The following is a 23696-nucleotide window of genomic DNA, read 5'->3' as shown; positions in this document are numbered from 1 at the left end:
GAGCATCATCCCATTTTTACAACTAAGGCAAACAGGTTAAATACCTGTGCAGCACCACAGTGCTAAGTATCTGAGACCAGATTTGAAGTTGGGTCTTCCTGACTCTTCTATCCACTTTGTCACATAGTTGCCTCCAAGGAGAATGAGAGAACTACATGAATGAATTGTTTTTGGAACTGTGAATTGATCTACTCATACAGGAAAGCAATTTGGAAACATAGTTTTCCAATCACTATAGAATGCAGACCCTTTAACCCAAATACCACCTCTAGGCTTATATTCCAAAGGAGTTAAAAAAGGAAAGACCTGTATGTACAAAAAAATAATCATAGCAATGATTTTTGTTGTAGCAAAACAAAAGGGGGGGGGCTAAATAGATCAAGATAGAAGGATAAATGGATAGATTATAGAGTAAGCATTAAGTGTTTACCATGCCCAGGCACTGTACTATGTACTAGAGTTACAAATAAAAACAAAAAGATGGCCTCTATCTGCAAGGAAATTATATTCTAATGAGGAAGTTACAACAAAGAGGGGAGCTTGAAAAATAGGGAGACAAGAAAGAAGGATACTCGAAGGGGAAAGACTGAACCTCAAGGGAAGTAAGCATGAACTGAAGCAAGAAATGAGAAAGAGAAGAGAACCACAATTCTGAATTAGGACAGAGATTCTCTAATCAGAGAATAGAGTTGGACTGGAGGGTGGGGTGCTAAAAGTGAGGGGGAAAGACAGGTGAATGGGACAGGTTTCTAGATGTTAATGTCTCACTAGGATATGCAAAAGAAAATAAAATGATGAGTGTGAATGAAGCTTTTTAAAACTGCACAACTGAACATCCCTAATTGACAAATGGTCAAAGAATTCAGGCAGTTCTCAAAAGAAGTCAAAGTATAGCCATATAAAAAAAATGCTCCAAATTTCTTTTTTCTTCACAATTGCTTCAGCTTTATTTAATTAATTAACTTGGAATATTTTTCCATGGTTACATGATTCATGTTCTTTCCCTTCCCTCCTCCCTCCCCCCTCCCAGAGCCAAGGAGCAATTCCACTGGTTTTACATGTGTCAGTGATCAAGACCTATTTCCATATCCTTTAGAGTCTACTTTCCCAGTCTTGGCCCCACCGACCCATGTGATCAAGCAGTTGTTTTTCTTCTGTGTTTCTACTCCCACAGTTCTTTCTCTAGATGTGGATAGGATCTTTCTCATAAGTCCCTCAGAATTGTCTTGTCTCTACTAGCATTGCTGCTAGTAGAGAAGTCCATTACATTCAATTGTGCCACAGTGTATCAGTCTCTGTGTACAGTGTTCTCCTGGTTCTGCTCCTCTCACTCTGCATCACTTCCTGGAGGTTGTTCCAGTTCACATAGAATTCCTCCAGCCAAATTTCTAATAATTAGAGAAATGCAAGTTAAAGCAACTCTGAGATTCTACCTTACCCTCAGCAGGTTGGCAAAGCTGACAAAAAAAGAAATTCACAAATACTGGAGGAAACAGTTGGAGGAAAACAGGCACAATGGTGCACTAATGGTGGAGTCATGAATTAGTCTGACCATTCAGGAAAACAATTTGGAACTCTGTCCAATAAATTATTTGTACAATTATCTATACCCTTTGCTCAGTGATACCACTATTAGGCCTATGACACCCCTCCCATATATCTGTGTGTGTGATACACACACACACACACACATACACACACACACACACATACAGAAATATATTCATAGCAGCTTTTTTTTTTTAGACAAAGAACTACTAATAATTGGAGAAAGGCTGAACAATTTGTATGGTATATTAATGTAAAGGAATACTATGATTTTATTAGAAAAATGAAGAAAAGGATAGTTTCTAAGGAATCGGGCAAGACTTGTATGAACTGATTCTGAATAAAGTAAGCAGAACCAGGAGAAAATTTATATTCTAACTACAAAACTATAAAAAAAAAAAGATGGACAAATTTAAAAAACTTTAAAGCTCTGATCAATGCAGTGACCAAACAAGATTCTAGAGGACCATGGAATAACAATATCACCTGCCTCTGTACAGAGAGGTTTTGGATGGACACAAGAAGGATGGAGATATAAATTTTTGTACATGGCCAATGTAGGAATTTGTTCCACTTGACCATACTTATTTGTTGAAAGAATTTCTCCCATCTATCCTCCCACCCAGGTGAGGAGAAGACAGGAGGGGAAAAAATAAATGCAATAAATGCTTAGATGATTAAAAATAAAAGAAAATCTAATTTTAAATTTAATTTAATTTAAATTAAATGCACCATATAAAGCTGAAGAAGGAGGTTCAGAAAGAAACAGATAAGCAGAACAGCTCTGGAACTAACATGCCAAATTTATTATTATATATACCTGAAAACAGGAAAGCAAGCTACGTGTTGTGGAGATTCATGATTTCATGTACGATCCCCTTTTCAATTCTTCATTGCAAATGGTGTTGCTGCTTCCTGGTGTTTGTCAAGTTCTGAATAATAAAAAAAAATTATTTTAAAAAATCCGGTTGACTTTCTGCTGAAGTATACTATCAGTATACAACCGATTTAATCTTTTTTTTCCCCAACAAACAAATCAGTTCTGTAGGTGAGGTGCTCCAGGAGGAACACCTTGTCTAAGAAAAGGATAAAGTCACTTCTTTAAAAGGAAAATGAGTATAGCCATCTGTTTTGACCATATTTATTTGTTATAAGAGAGTGCTTTTCTTGGGGGGAGGAGGAAAGGGCTAGTGATAAAGGCCTCTCTCAAAAAAAAAAAGAAAGAAAGAAAGAAAAAAGCATCAATTAAATACTTTTTAAATTTAATTTTGTATTTAGTGTTCAATGTTGTTTCCATGGTTACGTGATTCCTGTTGTCTCCCTCCCCTCTTACCTTCCAGAACTGACAAGCAATTCCACTGAGTTATAATATATTATCACCCAAAACTTATTTCCTTTCAATTAAATGAATTAAAAAATTCATGGAACAGAAGAGAATTTTTGAATATGGGGAAATGTTCCTATTTGTTAATGTTAGTAAGATCAGAATAACAAAAAAACATGGAATACATGTTACATAACATGGAATTGATCTTTACTTGAAATATGAAAAGTTTAAGGAAATGAACTTCTTATGTATTTGTATATATCACGTATGAAGTATTCACCTCACTATAAGTAAATATAACTCTATATTTCTGTTTCACTCTTTTCTCCTCTCTCGTGTGCACACACACATGCACACACACACACAGAGAAGAATCAAATAATAAAAATTAAATTTGAGAATAACAAAACAACAGCCATGAGAACATTGCATTAAGGTCCACTGGAAATGGGGGTGGAGGGAGGGTAGCTCTCTACATTTCATTCCTGGCACATTTTGTTCCCTGAAAGATTGGGGGGGGGGGGGGTTGGAGATGGAGGAAAATCCCGCCTCAGCAAGCTGCAAAGCAGGGACCACAGTCATGAGTTCAAGGTGGGCCTGGGAAGCTTTGGTAGACTTCTTCAACTGGTGCTGCTTGGAGGGGGGAGCCTATGGTTTTGTTCTGCGCCTTAGCTGCTCTCCAGAAATCGTGTAAGGACCAAGACAGGTAAACAGCAGAGAGAAGAGCTGGAGGAGGCAAAGAAAAGGGAAGCTAGTGAAAGGCTGGGGGAAGGGGACAAAGGGGAGCTGATGGGCTATTTTTTCCTGCTTTGCATTGGACGGAAGGTAGTCTTTCCCAAATGAAGAGATCCTTGTCCATCTTGGAGCTCTGCATAGGGAAGTGATTTCATTCTCTAAGGACTGGACAGTTGATTGGGAAGCCATCATTTTTTCTAATGCATTTCAATTCCTTTAACCACAGGCCTCCTTCACCACACAAAGCAGCCATAAGAAAGGAGCCCTGTTCATTGTTGGGCTCAGGCAGACCCAGCCTCTTAATGTGAAGATGATTTTCCTTACCCTCCATGACAGGAGGGCAGGGATTTCTGCATTTTCTTGGTATACCCAGCTCACCACAAAGCCTAGCACCTACATAATAAATGTTTGCTAATTGATTGACTGCTTGACCTGAAAAATCAAGGGGTCCTAACCATAGTGTGTAGGCAGTGGAAAAACTCAAATTCTCCTGGATTCATAGGCGAGGGTGTGAGGGCCTTAGAAACACAGTGAAAAGAATAGTCAGTCTTCATTTTTAATATCTACCTGTTAATATTTAATGTCATAAAATGGCAGCACCATCCCCAGCTTGGTCATTAGACAAGCAATGGTCAGACCAACCCTGAATCTTTTAGATGGCAAATTCAGGGTTGCCAGGACTATTAAGGGAACTTAGGGTTATTGGAAATATTAAGAACTTTCCCAATAGATCAAAGGTTATGAATAGGAAGTCCTCAAAAGTAGAAAGGCAAACTATAATATTCATTAAAAATACTCTGTCACTAATAATGAGATAAATGCAAATTAAAGCAACTCTGAAGTGCCATCTCATACTCACAATATTGACAAAGGTTTGTTATTAGTATTAATTTTTTAATTATTTTAATTATTTTATTTATAATTTATTTAATTAAAATTAATTATTAAAATAAAAATAAATATAAATAAAAAATAAAAATTAAAATTAAAATAATTAAATTAAATTAATTAATTAATACATAAATAGAATTTATGTAACACGTTAAGGTTTGTAAAGCACTTTAACTCTGTGAACTGATTTGATCCCCCAAGAATCTTATGAGGTGGTAGTATACCTATTGTTGTTATGGTTGTTGTTTCAGACTAGCCTCACTATTCATGATCCCGTTTGGGGTTTTCTTGGCAAAGATGTTGGAGTGGTTTGCCATTTCCATCTCCAGTTCATTTGACAGATGAAGAAACTGAGGCAGATAAAGTTAAGTGACTTGCCCAGGATCACACAGCTAGTAAGTATCTCTAGGAAGATTTGAACTCACAAAGATGAGTCTTCCTGACCTCAGACCTGGTGCTCCATCCTATGTGCCACCTAATGGCCCTATTCTTATTATTATCTCCCTTTTATTGATGAGGAAACTGAGTTAGAGAGAGATTAAGTGACTTGCCCACAATCAGAAAACTAGTAAGTGTCTGAAGATGGTTTTGAACTCAGATTCCTCACTCCCCTCAGCTGTTCTGAAGCTGCAGTGGAATGACCAGGGCAGGAATCCCAGACCAAAGGGGAACCTTCCATTCTGTCACTCTGAACCCAAAGAGCTTGCCAGCTGGCTGACAGTGGCTACGTCCTCTAGCAATCGACTAAGACTCCAACACGCAAGACCATATGCCTGTTGTTCAGACCCAAACCTAGCAACTTGTAGAACCCAGATGAGGGAGAGGGGCATTTAAAAGACGACTCCCTGGATGAAATTGCTGCGGGAGCATTATTGCACAAGCCCAGCCCGAGTTCCTAGGATAACACAAGCCTCGATACTCCTTTAGAAAGTAGCAATAGGAACAGTCTAGACATTCTCTCCTGAAGCTCACAGAGCCCAGCCCCTATCAGAAAGGCCAATGTCAGGAAACAGGCTGGAAGAACGAGCAAACAACTAAAAATAGAATCTTACCATAAAAAGCTATTATGGTGACAGGGATGCTCAAGACACAAACACAGAAGAGAATGGCTCCAAAACATCAACAAGCTATGTCAGCAGTACTCCTCACACACACACTCTCCTTCCTGTCCCTTCCTGGCCTCTTTTTGTGTGTTGTCTCCCTTCATTTAATTGAAAACCTCTTGGGGGCAAGGACTATCTTTTTTTCATTGTATCCTCAGTGCATAGCACAGTGCCTGGCACACAGTATGTACTTATGAATTGATTTGGATATCAGAAAACCTCAAAGAAAAACAAAGGTTGGGCACAAATTTAACTAAAATTCCTGAGAATGTTAAAGCAAGAGTTGTTTTTTTAAATTAAAAAATTTAAAAATAAATTAAATGAGAGTGTTAAGTGTTTTAGAAAATTGGGGGAAAGAATGAGAACTATGAAATAATGAACTAGAAAAGAAAGGAATAGCATTGTATGAGAAGTATAACACCATGTCCAAGCAACAAACTCCCTGAAATTTAGAATGAATCAAATAGGAAATAATGACCTCATGAAGTAAAAAGAAATATTAAAACAACATCAAAAGACCAAAAAAATAGAAATAAATGTAAGGTATCTCATAACAAAACCAAGTGACCTGAAAACAGATCAAAGGAATATATGTACTATCTGAAAGATCTGAACAGAGAGAGAGAGAGAGAGAGAGGGAGAGAGTGAATCTTAAAAATTCTCAGACCCTATTTCAGAACATTTGGTTAAGACCATTCCCCATTTTAAACAATGAAGGTACTTGATAAAGAATGTGTGAGAGAGAAACAGAGAGAGAGAGAGCACCTAAACCTCATATTTCAAAAAATCATAAAAGAAAACTGTTCATATCTCTTAGAAACAGAGGGCAAAGTAGAAATAGAACTCACTAGTCATCTCCTGAAAGAAATTCCAAAATAATTCCCAGGAACATTATAGCCAAAATCCAGAGTTTCCAGGTCAAAGAAAAAATATAACAAGCAGCTAAAGAGAAAGAAATCAAATAACAAGAAGCCACATTCAGTTGCATAAACTTACAGCCAAGAATAACTTGTCCACCAAAAACAAGGTATACTCCTATAGGATTAAAATGGACCTCGAATGGAATACAGAACTTCCAAGAATTACTGATGGAAAGACTAGAACTGTATAGAACCTTTAAAATGTAAACACAGAAGTTAAAATGAAGATCAAAAGGTACACAGGAATAAATAATTATAAGGGACTAAAAAAAGGATAAATTATTTACATTCAAATGGGGAGAAAGAATACAATATAGCATCTCTAAACCCTGTCATCATCAAGGGTCATAGGTGTCAAAATCAAGGGTCTAGGAGTAGTTCTTTTTATATTGATGATCTTAATTGAAAAATGGAAAGGAGAAAGGAAAAGGAAAACAATAGGCAAGGAAAAGAAAAGGAAAATAATTGGGATGTGCATATATATTCAAGGAGGAGGGAGTTGGTAGAGCGTGTGACACTTGAAGTTCATTCTAATCCAAACTGATCAAAGGAGGGAAAATATACACATATACACACCTAAACATACATATATGAACACATACCATCCATATACATACTACATGAACACAGAGTTGAGTAAAGAAATATATTTCTCTCAACAAGGAAACAAGAGTAAGAAGGAAGAAGGGAGAGGGGAGAATAATAGGGAAGGTAGATTGAAAGGATTAGTCCTAAACAAAACAAACTCTAAGGCAGGGGTTCTTAACCTCTCCATTTGTAGCAATGAGAATACATAATGCATATCAGGTATTTACATTCCGAGTCATAACTGTAGCAAAATGACAGTTTTGAAGTAGCCACCAAAATAATTTTTTGGTTTGGGGTCACTGCAACATGAGGAACTGTATTGCAGGGTCACGGCATTAGAAAGGTTGAGAACCACTGCTCTAAGGCTACTCAAAAATGTTTATAATAACTTTTTGTAGTGGCAAAGAATTAGAAACTGGAAAAAAAAACTATATGGAATAATGAACAGCAAAATGAGTAGAACCAAGAGAACATCATATATAGCTATAGATTGACTTGAAGAATAAATAGCGCATGTTAACCAAATTCCACAATCAAATCCTTCAACTAAAAGGTCTTTTATTCTTTGAGTAGAGGAGGTAAGGAGAGGGGAGGGGTGAGAGGAAATTAGATCTCCCTAAATTTTCTAAGTTATCTTGTTGATTGAAGATATCAAGATATATTCAAATTCAGAAAACAAAATTATCTTTCCCTGAGGGGAGATATTGACTGCAATGCTAACAGGTTTCTTCTGGGCTAAAACCCAAATGTCTTGTTCAGCTCATAGCCTTATGGATAAGGCAATAGCTAGAGAGTAGTCTATCTTCCACCTTCTGGTCCAACAGCCAGAGAAGGAATCCCCCTCAGCCAGCTCAAGCTGCTTAACTGCTTTTTCCCAAGGTTCCTTGGGAACTGTCTCCCCATCTCAGTTGATTGGCATTTCACAAAGTTCTGAGCTCCTTTTCTTTTTGCAAATGCATTTGTCCTTGCCCAATATCCTCATTTACAAATCCCCATTTTCTGTCTTTAACAGAATTTACAGCCAGTAATTCTGCATTTGTCTTTTCCATACTTTCCTTTCATATTATTAATATTTCTTAACTGTCTAAGCTATGATACTATACTATTTTAAAGTATTCCTCAATCCCCCAAAATAAAAATCCTAGTCTGTCTTTACTATTCTAAACTAACTAACTCTATTCTAAGATTTGGGATTAAGGAGAGTGGGGTAGGTCATAGAAGTGCAATACAGAAATATGGTTTTGAAAACAATAGTAACCAATGCAACAATTTAAACAGTTTGTTAACCACAATATAACTACCTTATTCCTAATGAATTCTAAGTAAAAAATTTTTATAAACAATATCTGTTCCTAACATTACTATGTAGTTTAACTTATGTTAAATATGCTATCTATCTGTCCTTAATCTATCTAGAATTTTAAATGATTTACCTAATCTTGCTTTGTGTGTTAGTTGTTAGAAGGTCAGTAACTTAACATTATACTGTTAGAATGTTAGTTCCATTAGTATTTTACATAGCATTGGGAGGCAGACCTCTAAGTTATATGCCTTTCCAATGTCTACAAATAGACTACATAAACATGTCTAAAGACAAAGAATTCAAATATGTATTGGTTATTGTGGATAGACTGACAAGATGGGTTGAGGCATATCCAGCTAAGAAAAATGACACAGCCACAGTAATGAGATCTTTACTGAAAGACATAATTCCTAGGTATGGCATTCCTGATACCATAGACTTGGATAGAGGGACTAATTTCACTTCTCAGATTTTGCAAGAAGTATATAAGAACCTGGGTATTAAAAGCCGGCTCCATGGTGTATATAGGCCACAGAGTTCAGGCCAAGTTGAATGAATGAATCAAGAATTGAAAGCATTAATAGGAACACTCTGTTCAGAAGCCCATTTGAAATGAACAGATGTTATTCCACTAGCATTGTTTCAACTAAGAACAAGACCCAGAGGTGACTTGCATGTATACCCCTTCAAGATGTTACATGGTCAACCTTTATGGCATGGTAGGACTGCAAAACCATCATGTTTATCTATGCTAAAAGGAGAATGTTTACTTCATCAATACCTATGATTTTACATATGTACAGTACATAAAAGGTAACTTTAAAGGAGAATGCTTAGTAGCTAAGGGACCCAGGACAGAGAGTTAGAAGACACCTACAGTTAGTGGATGAGGATTCAGCATAAAAGACTGAGAAGGGACAATTAAAAAGATATGAGAAAAACCAAGAGTGTGCAAACTCATGCAGTCTCAAAGAAAAAAGCTTGTCCAGGATGAAAAGGTGATCAATAGTGACAAATGCAACATAGAATTCAAGAATGAGATTTAAGAAAATATATTTAATTTTAAAAGAAAATAAATTTTTTAAAAATCTTTAATTAAAGTATCATTAGAAACTCTGAAGATAGCATTTTCAGTTGAATGTTGAACCTGGAAGCCAGATTGCAGAGGGATTTTAAAGAAAGAGAGGCCAGGGAAGCACCAATCAGGTATCTTGTGCAAAAAATCACAATGGGATCAGTCACTGGATTTCACAGTATATGGAGGGAAGAAAGGTATAAGACTGCAGAGGTAGGAAGAGGCCAGGTAACAAAGGGCTTTGAAAATCAAATAGAGGGTGGCAATTAGATGACTCAGTGGACTGAGAGCCAGGCCTAGAGATGGGAGATCCTGGGTTCAAAAGTGGCCTCAGACACTTCCTAGCTGTGCAACCCTAGACAAGTCACTTAACCCCCATTGTCTAACCCATTTAGACAATGTTTAAAGGTTTAAAAAACAAGGTTTTTTTTTTAAACAAGGTTTAAAAAAAACATGTCAAATAGAGGATTTTATATTTGATCCTGGAGACCATCTAGAACCACTGGAATTTCTTGAGTAGGAACATGACATGAACAGACCTTTATAAAGGTCACTTTGACAAATGAATAGAGGGTGGAATGAAATAAGAAAAGACTTGAGGCGGACAGACCAACCAGAAGGTAACTGTATTGATGAGAGCATAGACCAGGGTGTTGGCAGTGAAAGAAGAGGGCTATATATTCAAGGTGTTGTGAAGATGATATTGATTGGTTTTGACCACAGATTTGGATATGTGGAGTGAGTGAGAGTGAGAAATCAAAGATGACATCTAAGATGAAAGCCTGGGAATAAAGCCCAAAATCCATTCTTTGAAATAAGAGCAAGAAATATTAGTGCCTTCACTATCAGCCCTGTTCTGTATGTATTACACACACACACACACACACACACACACACACACACACTCCATATTCCAAAGCCAGAGAGTTTATGTATATGTGCTCCTAAGTAGAAGAAACTTTAACATAGTTAAGTTCTATTTTCTGTAAAGTGCTTAGAATTTAGTTAGCATTCAAAATGTATTTTTTTTCTAAAGTCAGCAAAATTAGGAACAGATCAATATCCCAAGATTATGGCAGACTTGGAAAAGGAAGAATCAAATTGAAAGGACACAGAATTGCCAAAGAAGGAGCATTAATCAATCAGTAGCACCTGCTTTCATTATGCCTAGCACCATGCTAGTTACTATGGTGACAAAAAAGGAATATAAGGCCAAATAGCCTGTGTTTGTCTATTGTACTCTTTGAAAAAGAAAAAGATGTCCATGAAGGAAAAGAACAATTGTACATACACCCAAATTCCTCAATTTTGAAAGGTTTGTATTAAAGAAAATAGTAGTGTACTCTAGACAATAGAGATTGAGACAGCAACAGGCATTCTCTGAATCTGAGTGGCTGCTTTCTCTTATTCCCTCTGGGGAGTCACCATCCTTACCTCCATCTGTTTGGGTGTACCCATCACTCACTTGAATTGCTTTCATGTTATCACTTCAAAGAAGAGATTTCCAAAAATGCTGCCAGTATAGCACTGTGAGTTTTTTCCAGTGGGGGGGGGGGCAATGGGGACTAGCTCGATGACCCTTTCTGAACAAGCGTGTGTGACCCCCATTTCTGGTAATACTGACTTACTTATCCAAACTAGATAGGCTTCCTTTTGCCCTGTCAATGGATTTTAAAGCTGGATTAGGAGTTTATTCTTTTTTTTTATTATTATATTTTATTTGATCATTTCCAAGCATTATTCATTAAAGACATAGATCATTTTCTTTTCCTCCCCCCCACCCCCCATAGCCGATGCGTAAGTCCACTGGGCATTACATGTTTTCTTGATTTGAACCCGTTGCCATGTTGTTAATATTTGCATTAGAGTGTTCATTTAGAGTCTCTCCTCTGTCATGTCCCCTCAACCGCTGTATTCAGGCAGTTGCTTTTTCTCAGTGTTTCCACTCCCATAGTTTATCCTTTGCTTATGAATGGTGTTTTTTTCTCCTGGATCCCTGCAAGTTGTTCAGGGACATTACACCGCCCCTAATGGAGAAGTCCATTACGTTCGATTATACCGCAGTGTATCAGTCTCTGTGTACAATGTTCTCCTGGTTCTGCTCCTCTCGCTCTGCATCACTTAGGAGTTTATTCTTAAAAATTACTTTTTTCCCTTTGGTGTGAATATGTTCAGAAATGTTGCCAAAACTGCATTTATAGACCCAGAGAAGTATTTTAAGCAATGAACTTAAGGAACAATTATAACAAAGTGCATTCAACTAATATGAGGAATTCAGAGAAAATTGGGAAGATTTTTATGAAATGAAGCAGAACCAAGTAAACAGAACAAAGATCAACATCCTGATGACCTCGATAACATAAGGGAAATCAACACTAAAAGACAGCAGAATTCAGTTCAAGGCAGGGATCAATATTGATTTCAGAGAACTGATAGATGATAATATATATGCCTCTCCTCTTCTGTAAAGTGGTGGTAGACCACAAGGGCAGAACAAGATATATATACTGTTATCCATACTCAGGGAATCTTGTTTTTCACATGAGAAAATATGGTGGGGAAAATGACAGTGATGTAAAAAAGCATTAGGAACATTTTAAAGTGTGGCAATCACTCTAGGGCATGTTAAAATCTTGTATTATCTTGACTGTGCAAGCAGAGATTTGTTCTGAGCCCAAGGAATAAGTCCTCCACCTTGCTCTGGTATCAGAGCAACAATTGCTGCAGGTCTAGCCCTGTTCTAAACCTCAGAGCTGAGAGCATCATCCCAGTTTACCACTGTTTCACAATTCCTGCACTGGTCACCTACAGAGTTGAATTTGTGACTTGGGGCTGGCAAGATGACCTACCATGGTTTCTCCTTCAATCCAATGATCACAACTCAGTCCGGTACCCAATTAGTTCTTTATTGGAGGAACTGTGGGGGGAGCCAGGCTTTGCAGCTTCTTCCTACTCCACCATCTTTGCTGGTCTCCTGTGGCACACAACAGAAGGATGAGTTCCCTATATTGTATTTCAGCTGACATTCATCTGACCTTTCTGTGTAGCTTTTTCATTCCTACCTATATTCATTCTTTTTTTTTTTTATTGACACTAGAGATTTAAGAGAACATTAAAAACAAAAGTAATTATTATCAGGAGAAAGATCTGATTAACCAGTTTCTACTCTCCTCTTTCTCCTCCTTGTTCAGCTTTTTAAAATCCCAGATATGCAGGGACAATTTATTATTGGTGCCTTGCAGGAACTTCAAACCACAACCAAAACTGGGACAACATGACAACTTCATCTCTTAATTATGGTAAACATTTACATAATGCAAGTAGAGAAGGAACTGTTAATGCAAGAACATGCCCTTTAACCATACCATTTTATTACACAAAACACTAGGGACCCTAGCAGTCTACAATTTGCAAATGACATTTGGAATACGGGCTGAGACATTAAACCAGTTTCCATGTACAACAGAAAATATAAGGTCTAGAAGAAAGACACTTCTCATTACTCAGTAGAAAGGTAGGGGCCTATGGATATAGAATGTTGTATACACTGGCAGGTATCAGACACAGCAATGTGTCCATCAATTTTGCCTCACTGTTTTATTTGTTTAAATGGGGACTTCTCTTTGGGAAAAAGAAACAACTATGACAAAAAACCAATGAAATGTTTTAAATGAAAAGAACCCATAGAATCAACAACAATATGCTTTCTCAGAATATTTTGCTGATGTTCAAACTCCCTTTTCAGATATGCCATGGCCAAGACACTTACCTAAAACTCAGGGCTTTGACATATATTTATATACATACACCAATGGATTGATTTGAGGGGTTCTGATTTTTCTTGGTTTATTTGCTTTTTCTGTCTGTTTTGCATTTGCCTGTTCTATTACTAGATTTGGGAATTGGTCATTGTGAATGGTTACAGACTCATCTAACCTTTCAGTGATCAGTCTGACCATTTAGTAATCTGCCTTCAGCACCAAAGACCTCAGTGAGTGCACTCTGGGCTCTAACCCTTTTCTTCATTAAACCAGATCCTCTCTAGAGAGACCAACTTTTAATCATATTTCCTTGAGCAAAATCCAGCTGTGGAGATGAACTCTCCCTGCTGGGACACACAGTGCTGAGCAATGCATTAGGACTTAAAGTGGGATGGTTAAGGGCAGGGTACCATCCAACTGGCATTCAGAAGATCTAGAAGCCAAACTGTCATATTCCCTTTCTGACAGTAGGCACAGACTGAACACAAATCATCTCACTTTCTTACTTCTGTCCTTGAATGCATAAACAATCCTGATCAACCAATCAATAAGCATTTATTAAATACTTATTCTGTGCCAGGCTCTGTGCTAAGTACTGGGGATGCAGAGAAAAAGACAAATAGTCCCTGCCCTGAAGAAGCTTACAATTTTTTTCCAAAGAACTAACATTTTATTTTATTTTTTATTCTGATATTTTATTTTCCCAATTACATGTAAAAACAATTTTCAACAGACATTTTTCAAAATGATAAGATCCAAACTGTCTCCCTCCTTCCCCTCCTGGCCTCCCCCTCCTAGAGATGGTAAGTAATTTGACCTGGATTTTATATATATATATATCATCGTGCAAAACTTATCTCCATATTGTTCAGCAGAGGTTTTAAGTAAAACAGAAAGCAAATCACTTTAAGGAATAGAGAGAAGTTTTATATTTAACATCTACCCTCAAGGGCAGTGGGAAAGTTGGTAAGAAAAGGAAAGGACCATTTAGTTCTTTATCAAATTTCCCTGGGAGAAGAGTTCCCCAAGCTTTGGAACTCCAGCCACACATTTCCTCACTGTTCCCACAGGTAGATTTACATGCTCAAGTACAAAACTGAAAATCAAATGACTGATCCAACTTGGAACTCTCCTCCCAATCTAATTGGCATTTCACTATCTTCTTCTCACTCCACTCCTCCACAACCCTACATCTCACAATTACAATCTCGAGGTTCTCTTCTAGCCTACAGAACTTTAATTCCCAGCATGCAATTTCTCTGGGTCAGAGAAAAAACTTGTTGCATTCATACAAATTAACGACAGGTGTAAAGCCATTGTATAGTTAATATTTTTTTCATCCACTTTCCCAAAATGAAAACAATCTTTCATATTCTCCTGAATTTCATTATTGGTCTCAACACAATTGGTATAGTATCATCTTTAAATATTTGCATTTGAAGAATCTCTCCACCAATTAGGAATCCCTTTGCTATTTGGGCTCTGCCTCTGATATCCTCCATGACATTGGCGAACAATTTGGGTCATCTTAAGACTCTTTGTTTTATGCCTCACTGGCATCAACACTCAGAGGATCACCTAATGAAGTCATCTCTACATTTGCCTCTATCCCAAAAGCCTATAAAATTTACACATAGGTGTAGGTCACCTTGCTTGAGGAGAGTTTTCATGGCTGAATTATTTTTTTTTTGGTACTAAATCTAACATATAAAAAAGAAAAGCCTCTTACTTTCTACCTTAGAATCAATATTGTGTATTGGTTCCAAGGCAGAAGAGCAGGAAGGGCCAAGCACTGGGGGCCACATAGCTAGGAAGTTTCCGAGGCCAGATTTGAACCTAGGACCTCCCATCATTAGACCCCTGGCTCTCAATCTGCTGAATCACCTGGCTGCCTCCTGAAGCTTTTATTTTTTCAAAGGGGAAACCTGGGTGTGTTTATAGGCAGCAGAAAATAAGCCAGTAGAAGGGAGAGGTTGAAGATGAGAGGGGAAGATATCTGCTTGGTCGATTTCCTAAAACAGTCTGGCCGGGATGTGATCAAGGGTTCATGTAGAGGGATTGGCCTTAGCAAGAAGAACCATCTCTTTGTCAGAGGTGGGAAAAGGAGAGTTAGAAGGAAAAATCTGAATGATACAAGATAAGGAGGAAGGTTGAAGGGGGAGATCTGGGCAAATGGTCTCAATTTGTTCAGTGAAACATGAAGCAAGATCCCTTGGCTAAGAGAGGGAAGAGAAGCAATGCTGTTTGAGGTTCGATCTGAGATGAGTCTGTTTGGCATAGCCACAGTGGAGAGTGAGAAGGCAAAGCAATTATTAGGAAGGAATAGAATGTTTGCCTTGCTGCAATAGGGACCCAGTTGAAATTAAATAACATAAATTTGTAAGGGACCCAGTCAGCATGGTTTCGTGATTTCCTCCAGATTCATTATCATGTGGTTAGGAAAAAGGAAGGCAAGAGAACAAAAATGTGGTGGTAGCCATCCTCCCATCACAACTCAGCACACATGAGTACAACTGGTTTGACCAGCTCCAGAGACCAAAATAAGCACTGCACATCAACTAGATGGCCTTGAGATAAGCAAAAGGCACAACTGTGTGAGGGAATAAATTGTTAGGACATCAAATGAGACTTCATTGCTCCCAACATCCTATCCCACAGCTGTGCCTCTTCCAAAAACGAACCAATTTTTTTTTCCATTTCTTGAAAAATGACCTGGGGTGGAAGGGAGCAGTTTAGATATGATCATGGATGAGAAAAGGAGATTAGTATTGAAAAATCTAGCAAAAACATGATTGATTCTAGGTTACCTTGTCAAAAAGCTATGAAACCATCTAATTTACCAAGGATGCTCAAGATAGATCCAGAGAGTTCAATGTGAACATAATTTAAAGAACAGGCCACCCAGGAGAAGACAACTTCCACAAAGCAGGTCAGGCATGCTCCCACAATACCAGAACATGAAATATAATTTCCCCAGGGCATCACACCAGTATTGTGGCCCCATTTCCCTGCAGAAAGATGCAAAAAGGTCACTAGGGAGATGTTTGATTACCTTTTGTTCAGTCTTTTTAAGGAGGCTATCCAGAAACCTCTTCAACTTAGATGATCACATTGCCCTAGAATTTCCTCCTCAGAAGTAACCTGTAGCCTTTCCTTCTGACTTGCTAGCTCCTCCTAGAACCCCAAGCCATTCTTACCAGGTTGTGCTCCTTATCTCCCCACCTTTCCCCCTTTTTTTAAAACCCTTACCTTAAAACCAGCACTATGTATTGGTTCCATGACAGAATAGTGGTAAGAGCAAGGCAATGGGGGTTAAGTGCCCATTAAATGCCCAGGGTCATACAATTACGAAGTATCTAAAGTCAAATTTGAACCCAGGACCTCCATTTCTCGGCTTGGCTCTCAATCTACTGAGCACCCAGCTGCCCCCTCTGCTTCTTTTTAGGTATCTCCTCAAATAGATTGTAAACTTCTCAAGGGCAGAGCTTGCCTTTATGCTTGTATTTGTATTCCCCAAGTTTAGCACAGTGCTTAGATTATAGTAAAAGCTTAAAAAATGCTTGGGGATGGACTGACCAACCCTGTTTTGTGTATAGTCAGCACCTGATAGATGCTTTCATTCCTTCATTCATTCCTTCATCCATTCACTCTGAAGTAACCTTATTCTGATCCTTTTCTTTCCCAATGATTAGGGTGCCTTTTCTGGACTTTGAAAATTTACAAGTGATAAGACAAAGAAAGAAAGAGTCCCAATTCCCACTGCATTTGCCAGTGGGAGGGTGAGCTCTTTTCAAATGGGAGTAAATCATTCTATACCTACCTAGAAAAAGATGAAAAAGGGGAGAGCAGCTTATTTGAATGAACTCACCCCATGGCACACATTGCCTTTGGACCTTTTCCCTAGCCATTCATTTGATGATAATTAAGTTTCTCATCTGGAATTCATGAATTTGGTGCTTTAAAAATAGTTTATAATTATATTTTCACGTAATTGGTTTTTCTTTAGAATTCTATTTGTTATAATTTATGCATTTAAAAATATCATTCTGAGAAAGATCCTATAGGCTTTACCTGACTGCCAAAGAAGTCCAAGATACAAAAAGTTTCTGAATTCCTTACATAGAGCAATACTGCGGAACCTAAGAATTTAAAAGATACTAAAGAATCTAAAAGCCTTAGAGCTGTTTTATGATAACTGGGTAAATAACCATTGCCTCATTGAGTCCTATTGGACAGAGATGGACATTTCGGGAAAGGTACTGAAAGGTCACCATAAATTAGGAAGTTTGCATCGTCCAGAGTCAATCTCACGCAAACGGATTATATGTCACCTGATAAGGGGTAAAGAAGAGACCTGTGGTCACAGGTCACATTTAATACGGTTTTAAAAGTTCTGATGACTGATAAGCCCCCTAAAATGCATAGGCCAACTATTTGTAATCATATGAAAGAATGTTCCAAGTCACCAATAACAAGAAAAAAGCAAATTAAAACAATCATCCCACAGAAAATTGACAAGGATATACTCTATTGCAAATGGGAAAAACATGGAAATAGGTTTTGAACAATGACATATGCATAACCCAGTGGAACAGCTTGTCAGCTCTGGGAGGAGGAGGGAAGGGCGAGGGGAAATCATGAATCGTGTAACCTTAGAAAAGTATTCTAAATAAATTTTTAAAATTAAAAAAAAACAAAAACAAACAAACATTGACAAGGATGATAAAAGCCAGGAATAGTCTATGATGTAGGTGTTGGGACAAGATAGGCATAGTAGTGCATTGTGGGTAGGGCTATGAATCAGGGCAACCATTTTGGTAGTGACTAAAATGGCCCTGAAACAACAAGACAGTGTTCATCTCCTAGCACAGGAGCAGAGTCCGCAGGAGCATGGACCTCAGGTACAGAAGGGTGGGCAGTGGGAAATAAGTAGTGCATGTCCTAGTAGAGTGGGCACTGGCATGAGTGGTAGCAAAGACAAGACCAGAATAGTTCTTGGCTTAATATAATCTGGAATCGATGCAGCTTCTCCATGTTGTTCCAATACAGTAAGTAGCCATTAGTCAGTAGATAAGCCTTTTCAGGAAGGACTTGAAGAACTAAGGAGTGTGCTTGCTTTCTGGCAATAAAAAAAATGAAACAGTCTCTCCAGTTCCTGTAAAGAGTAAGGCAGTCCCTTGACAAAGACTTCTAAAAAGGAAAAAATTTCCTATTTCTAAACCTATGGGTTTCCCAAGGAAGAGAAGTAATGGCTGGTGAGGCAAGGAGCACAATGGGTTGATGATAACAAGTGGCTGGTTGTTTTTTTTTTTTAATTAGTCAATTTAGAACATTTTTGCTTGGTTACAAGAATCATATTCATTCCCTCCCCCATCCCTTCCCGTAGCCAACACACAATTCCACTGGATATTACATGTGTCCTTGATCAGAACCTATTTCCACGTTGTTGGTGTTTGCACTAGGATGTTCATTTAGAATCTACATCCCCTCAACCCATGTAATCAAGCAGTTGTTTTTCTTCTGTGTTTCTACTCCCACAGTTTTTCCTCTGAATGTGGATAGTGTTCTTTCTCATAAATCCTTCTGAACTGTTCTAGATCATTGCATTACCACTAATGGACAAGTCATTCAATTGTACAACAGTGTATCAGTTTCTGTGTACAATATTCTCCTGCTCTCTGCTCCTCTCACTCTGCATCAATTCCTGAGGTTGTTCCGGTTCACATGGAATTCTTCCAGTTCATTATTCCTTTGGGAACAATAGTATTCCATCACCAGCATATACCACAATTTGTTCAGTCATTCCCCAATTGGAGGGCATCCCCTTATTTTCCAATTTTTTGCCACCACAAACAGCACAGCTATGAATTTCTTGTTCAAATCTTTTTCATTATTATCTCTTTGGGGTACAAACCTAGCAGTGCTATGGCTGGATAAAAAGGACTGACAGTCTTTTAGTGCCCTTTGGGCATAGTTACAAATTGCCCTCCAAAATGAGTGGATCAATTCACAACTCCACCAGTAATGCATTTATGTCCCAATTTTGCCACATTCCCTCCAACATTTGTTACTTCCCTTTGCTGTTATGTTAGCCAATCTGCTAGGTATGAAGTGATACTGCAGAATAGACTTGTTTTGATTTGCATTTCTCTGATTATAAGATATTTAGAACATTTTTTCATGTGCTTATTAATATTTTTGATTTCTTTATCTGAAAATTGTCCATTCATGTCCCTTGTCCATTTATCAGTTGGGGAATGGCTTGGTTTTTTATACAATTGATTTAGCTCTTCATAAATTTGAGTAATTAGACCTTTGTCATGTTAAGGAGTGAAATTAGGGGTGATTGACTTAATATATTATACTAGTGGTCACCAGGGATTAATTCAATCCCAATAAAATACTCAAGTCAGTTTGGGAATTTTATGGTGGTTTAATTACAATAGAGGGAAGAAATTAAGAAGGAGAGAGAAAAGAGAATTTAAAGTGTTCCAGCACGGGCTGAGCCAAGCAGGAGTTCAGAGGCCTTGGCCAAGGGGCCTTCTCAATCTAGGTTGGCTACCAGCCACGAGGCCTCCTCCAAGATGAGGGGTCTCCTAGGAGGATAGCGTTTTAGGAGGTAAAGGAAAAAGTAATCAGCCTAAACCACTCACCAAGCACACTAAGAACTTCTCCCAGTCACCAACGCCAAACCTGCCAAGAGCTGAAAGCATGCCAAAATGCCACCCAGCACTCCCCACGCTGCCAACAGAGACCAATGTCTCCACAAGTGAGAGAGAGCCAGAGAGAGGAAGTGACATGAAATATATAGACCATTCTTTACATCACTTCCTGCATCTCACATATACCAATGGTAGCTTAAGCTTGACTTAGGACAGCCCAGGGGCAATTTGGAACTATGCACAAAGGGCGATAAAAGAATGTCTACCCTTTGATCCAGCCATAGCACTGCTGGGTTTGTACCCCAAAGAGATAAGGGACAAAAAGACTTGTACAAAAATATTCATAGCTGCGCTCTTTGTGGTGGCCAAAAATTGGAAAATGAGGGGATGCCCATCAATTGGGGAATGGCTGAACAAATTGTGGTGTATGTTGGTGATGGAATACTATTGTGCTCAAAGGAATAATAAAGTGGAGGATTTCCATGTGAACTGGAACAACCTCCAGGAAGTGATGCAGAGTGAGAGGAGCAGAACCAGGAGAACATTGTACACAGAGACAAACACACTGTGGTATAATCGAATATAATGGACTTCTCCATTAGTGGTGGTGTAATGTCCCTGCACAATCTGCAGGGATCAAGGAGAAAAAAACACTATCCAAAAGCAGAGGACAAACTGAGGGAATAGAAACACCGAGGAAAAGCAACTGCCTGACTACAATGGCTGAGGGGACATGACAGAGGAAAGACTCGGAGCGAACACTCTGATGCAAATACTAACAACATGGCAATGGGTTCAAGTCAAGAACACATATGATACCAGTGGAATCACGCGTCGGCCACGGGGGGTGGGAGGGAGGAAAAGAAAATGATCTTTGTCTTTAATGAAAAATGCATGGAAATGATCAAATAAAATACTATAAAATTAAAAAAAAAAGGACAGCCCAGGGGGTCTGTCAGTTGTTTCTTATTTGTCACATACTAGCACATGTCTGTCATAGGCCATCCTCCTCAACACTTAATCTTAAGTAGGGGTGTATTCATTCCTGGTTGATAGGATTTTAAAGACTAATCAAGGTGGAGAAAATCTAAAATTCACAAAGGTTTTTGTTATGGCAATTTTTTCCCAATTTGTTGCTACCTTTCTAATTTTGGTTGCATTGGTTTTGTTTGTACAAAAATTTGAATTTAATATAATCAAAATTATTTATTGTACATTTTGTAATGTTTTTCTAACACTTGCTTGGTCTTAAAATCTTTCCTTTCCCAAAGATCTGACAAGTATACTATTCTGTGTTCACCTAATTTACTTATAGTTTCTTTCTTTATATTCAAGTCATTCACCCATTCTGAGTTTATCTTGGGTAGGATGTGAGATGTTGATCCAAACCCAATCTCTCCCACACTGTCTTCCAATTTTCCCAGCAGTTTTTATCAAAAAGTGGATTTTGGTCCCCAAACCTGGGATCTTTGGGCTTATCATAGACTGTCTTGCTGAGGTCACTTACCCCAAGTCTATTTCACTGATCCTCCTTTCTGTTTCTTAGCCAGTACCATATTGTTTTGATGAACACTGCTTTATAGTATAATTTGAGATCTGGGACTGCTAGGCCACCTTCCTTCACATTCTTTTTCATTATTTCCCTGGATATCCTTGATATTTTGTTCTTCCAAATAAACTTTATGTTTTTTTCTAATTCAGTAAAAAAAGTTTTTTGATAGTTCAATGGGAATGACACTAAATAAGTAAATTAATTTGGGTAGGATTGTCATTTTTATTATGTTAGCTCGTCCTACCCATGAGCAATAAATGTTTTTCCAATTATTTAGATCTAGTTTTAATTATGCGGAAAGTGTTTTGTAGTTGTGTTCATATAGTTCCTGTGTTTGTCTTGGTAGACAGATTCCTAAGTATTTTATATTGTCTAGGGTGGTTTTAAATGGAATTTCTCTTTCTAATTCTTGCTGCTGAGATGTGTTGGAAATTATAGAAATGCTGATGACTTATGTGGGTTTATTTTTTATCCTGCAACACTGCTAAAGTGATTATTTCTACTAGCTTTTTAGTTGATTCTCTAGGATCCTTTAAGAAGACCCTCATATCATCTGCAATGAGTGATAGCTTGGTCTCTTTATTGCCTATTTTAATACCTTCAATTTCCTTTTCTTCTCTAATTGCTACTACTAGTGTTTCTAGTATAATGTTAAATAACAGAGGTGATAATGGGCATCTTTGTTTCACACCTGACCTTATTGGGAAGGCTTCTAGTTTGTCCCCATTGCAGATGATGTTTGCTGATGGTTTTAGATATATGGTGTTTATTATTTTTAGGAAAGGCCCTTCTATTCCTCTGCTTTCTAGTGTTTTCAATAGGAATGGGTGTTGTATTTTGTCAAAGGCTTTTTCTGCATCTGAGATAAACATGTGCTTTTTGTTTATTTGCTTGTTAATATGATTAATATGGCTATGTGGATGGTTTTCCTAATATTGAACCATCTTTGCATTCCTGATATAAATCCTACCTGATCATAATGAATAACCCTTGTGATGACTTGCTGGAGTCTTTTTGCTAGTATTCTATTTAAGATTTTTGCATCTATGTTCATTAGGGAGATTGGTCTATAGTTTTCTTTCTGTTTTTTACCTGCCTGGTTTTGGAATCAGTGCCATATCTGTGTAATAAAAGGAATTTGGTACAACTCCTTCTTTGCTTATTATGTCAAATAGTTTGTATAATATTGGGATTCGTTGTTCTTTAAATGATTGATAGAATACATTTGTGAATCCATCTGGTCCTGGGGATTTTTTCTTAGGGAGTTCTTTGATGGTTTGTTAAATTTCTTTTTCTGATATGGGGTTATTTAGGTATTCTATTTCTTCTTCTGTTAATCTAGGCAATTTATATTTTTGTATATATTCATCCATATCACCTAGATTGCCATATTTGTTGCCATATAATTGGGCATAAAATTTTTTAATGATTGCCTTAATTTCCTCTTCATTGAAGGTGAGGTCTCCCTTTTCATCATTGATACTGTTAATTTGGTTTTCTTCTTTCCTTTTTTTAATTAGATTGATCAGTACTTTGTCCATTTTGTTTGTTTTTTCAACGTACCAGCTTGTAGTTGTAGTAGTAGTCTCTCGGTAAAACCGGGGATGACAATTGTCTTTGTACGGTTTCATCTATGGGGTATAGATGAGTGTGCACATAGACATTTGTGCATGAAGGAGATTTAAGTGGAAAGGTTGATGCACAGAGACAGTCCCACTCTCTTGGCGTTGGAAGCCTGGGTCCATTGGTATAAAAAAATCGTTACACCTGGAGACGTCCTCAGCTGCATTGGATGGCCGTGTTGTCTTTTGTGCTCCAACACGCCCTGAGCACTCCACAGTGTTTTGCTGCATCGCCATCTCAGCCGTTGAACCTTCTTATTGGTTTCTTCTGCCTGTTCCGCCGAAGCAGTCTTCACATGCTGGGTGAGCAAAGCCCTGGTTCACCAGGGGTCTATGACCCAATGGCTACCCTCACAAGGTTTAGCCGGCCTGTCGAAGCCGTTGTTGCCCGGGGTGTGGCTGCTGCCGCATGCTAGCAGCTACTGGGAGCCACAAGTGAGAGCTGGGTGTCAGGTGGGGGTCAGAGGCTGGAGAGCAGCCCTAGAAGGGCATGATAAGCCCTCCATACCAGAGATACTACCCCTCCCTGAGCACCCCATACACCAGCTTGTAGTTTTATTTATTAATTCAATAGTTCTTTGACTTTCGATTTTATTAATTTCTCCTTTA

General features: G+C 38.0%; 1 long non-coding RNA gene across 2 annotated transcripts in view; it reads right to left on the bottom strand.

Annotated features, from left to right (window-relative positions):
- Positions 1-917: 917 nt before the first annotated feature.
- The window catches only part of LOC130459004 (uncharacterized), a 67561-nt gene continuing 44782 nt past the window's right edge, over positions 918-23696 (bottom strand). For both annotated transcript variants that reach the window (XR_008918309.1, XR_008918310.1), the window contains exons 2-4: positions 12340-12464; positions 2369-2480; positions 918-1388 (exon numbers count right to left, since the gene is read on the bottom strand). This is a non-coding gene — a long non-coding RNA (uncharacterized LOC130459004). The remainder of the gene's footprint in view (positions 1389-2368; positions 2481-12339; positions 12465-23696) is intronic.

The sequence above is a fragment of the Monodelphis domestica genome, chromosome 4 (genome assembly GCF_027887165.1).
Source record: "Monodelphis domestica isolate mMonDom1 chromosome 4, mMonDom1.pri, whole genome shotgun sequence".
Taxonomy (NCBI): Eukaryota; Metazoa; Chordata; class Mammalia; order Didelphimorphia; family Didelphidae; genus Monodelphis; species Monodelphis domestica.
Note: the sequence above shows the minus strand (reverse complement) of the source record. Positions and strands in the feature narration are given on the sequence as shown.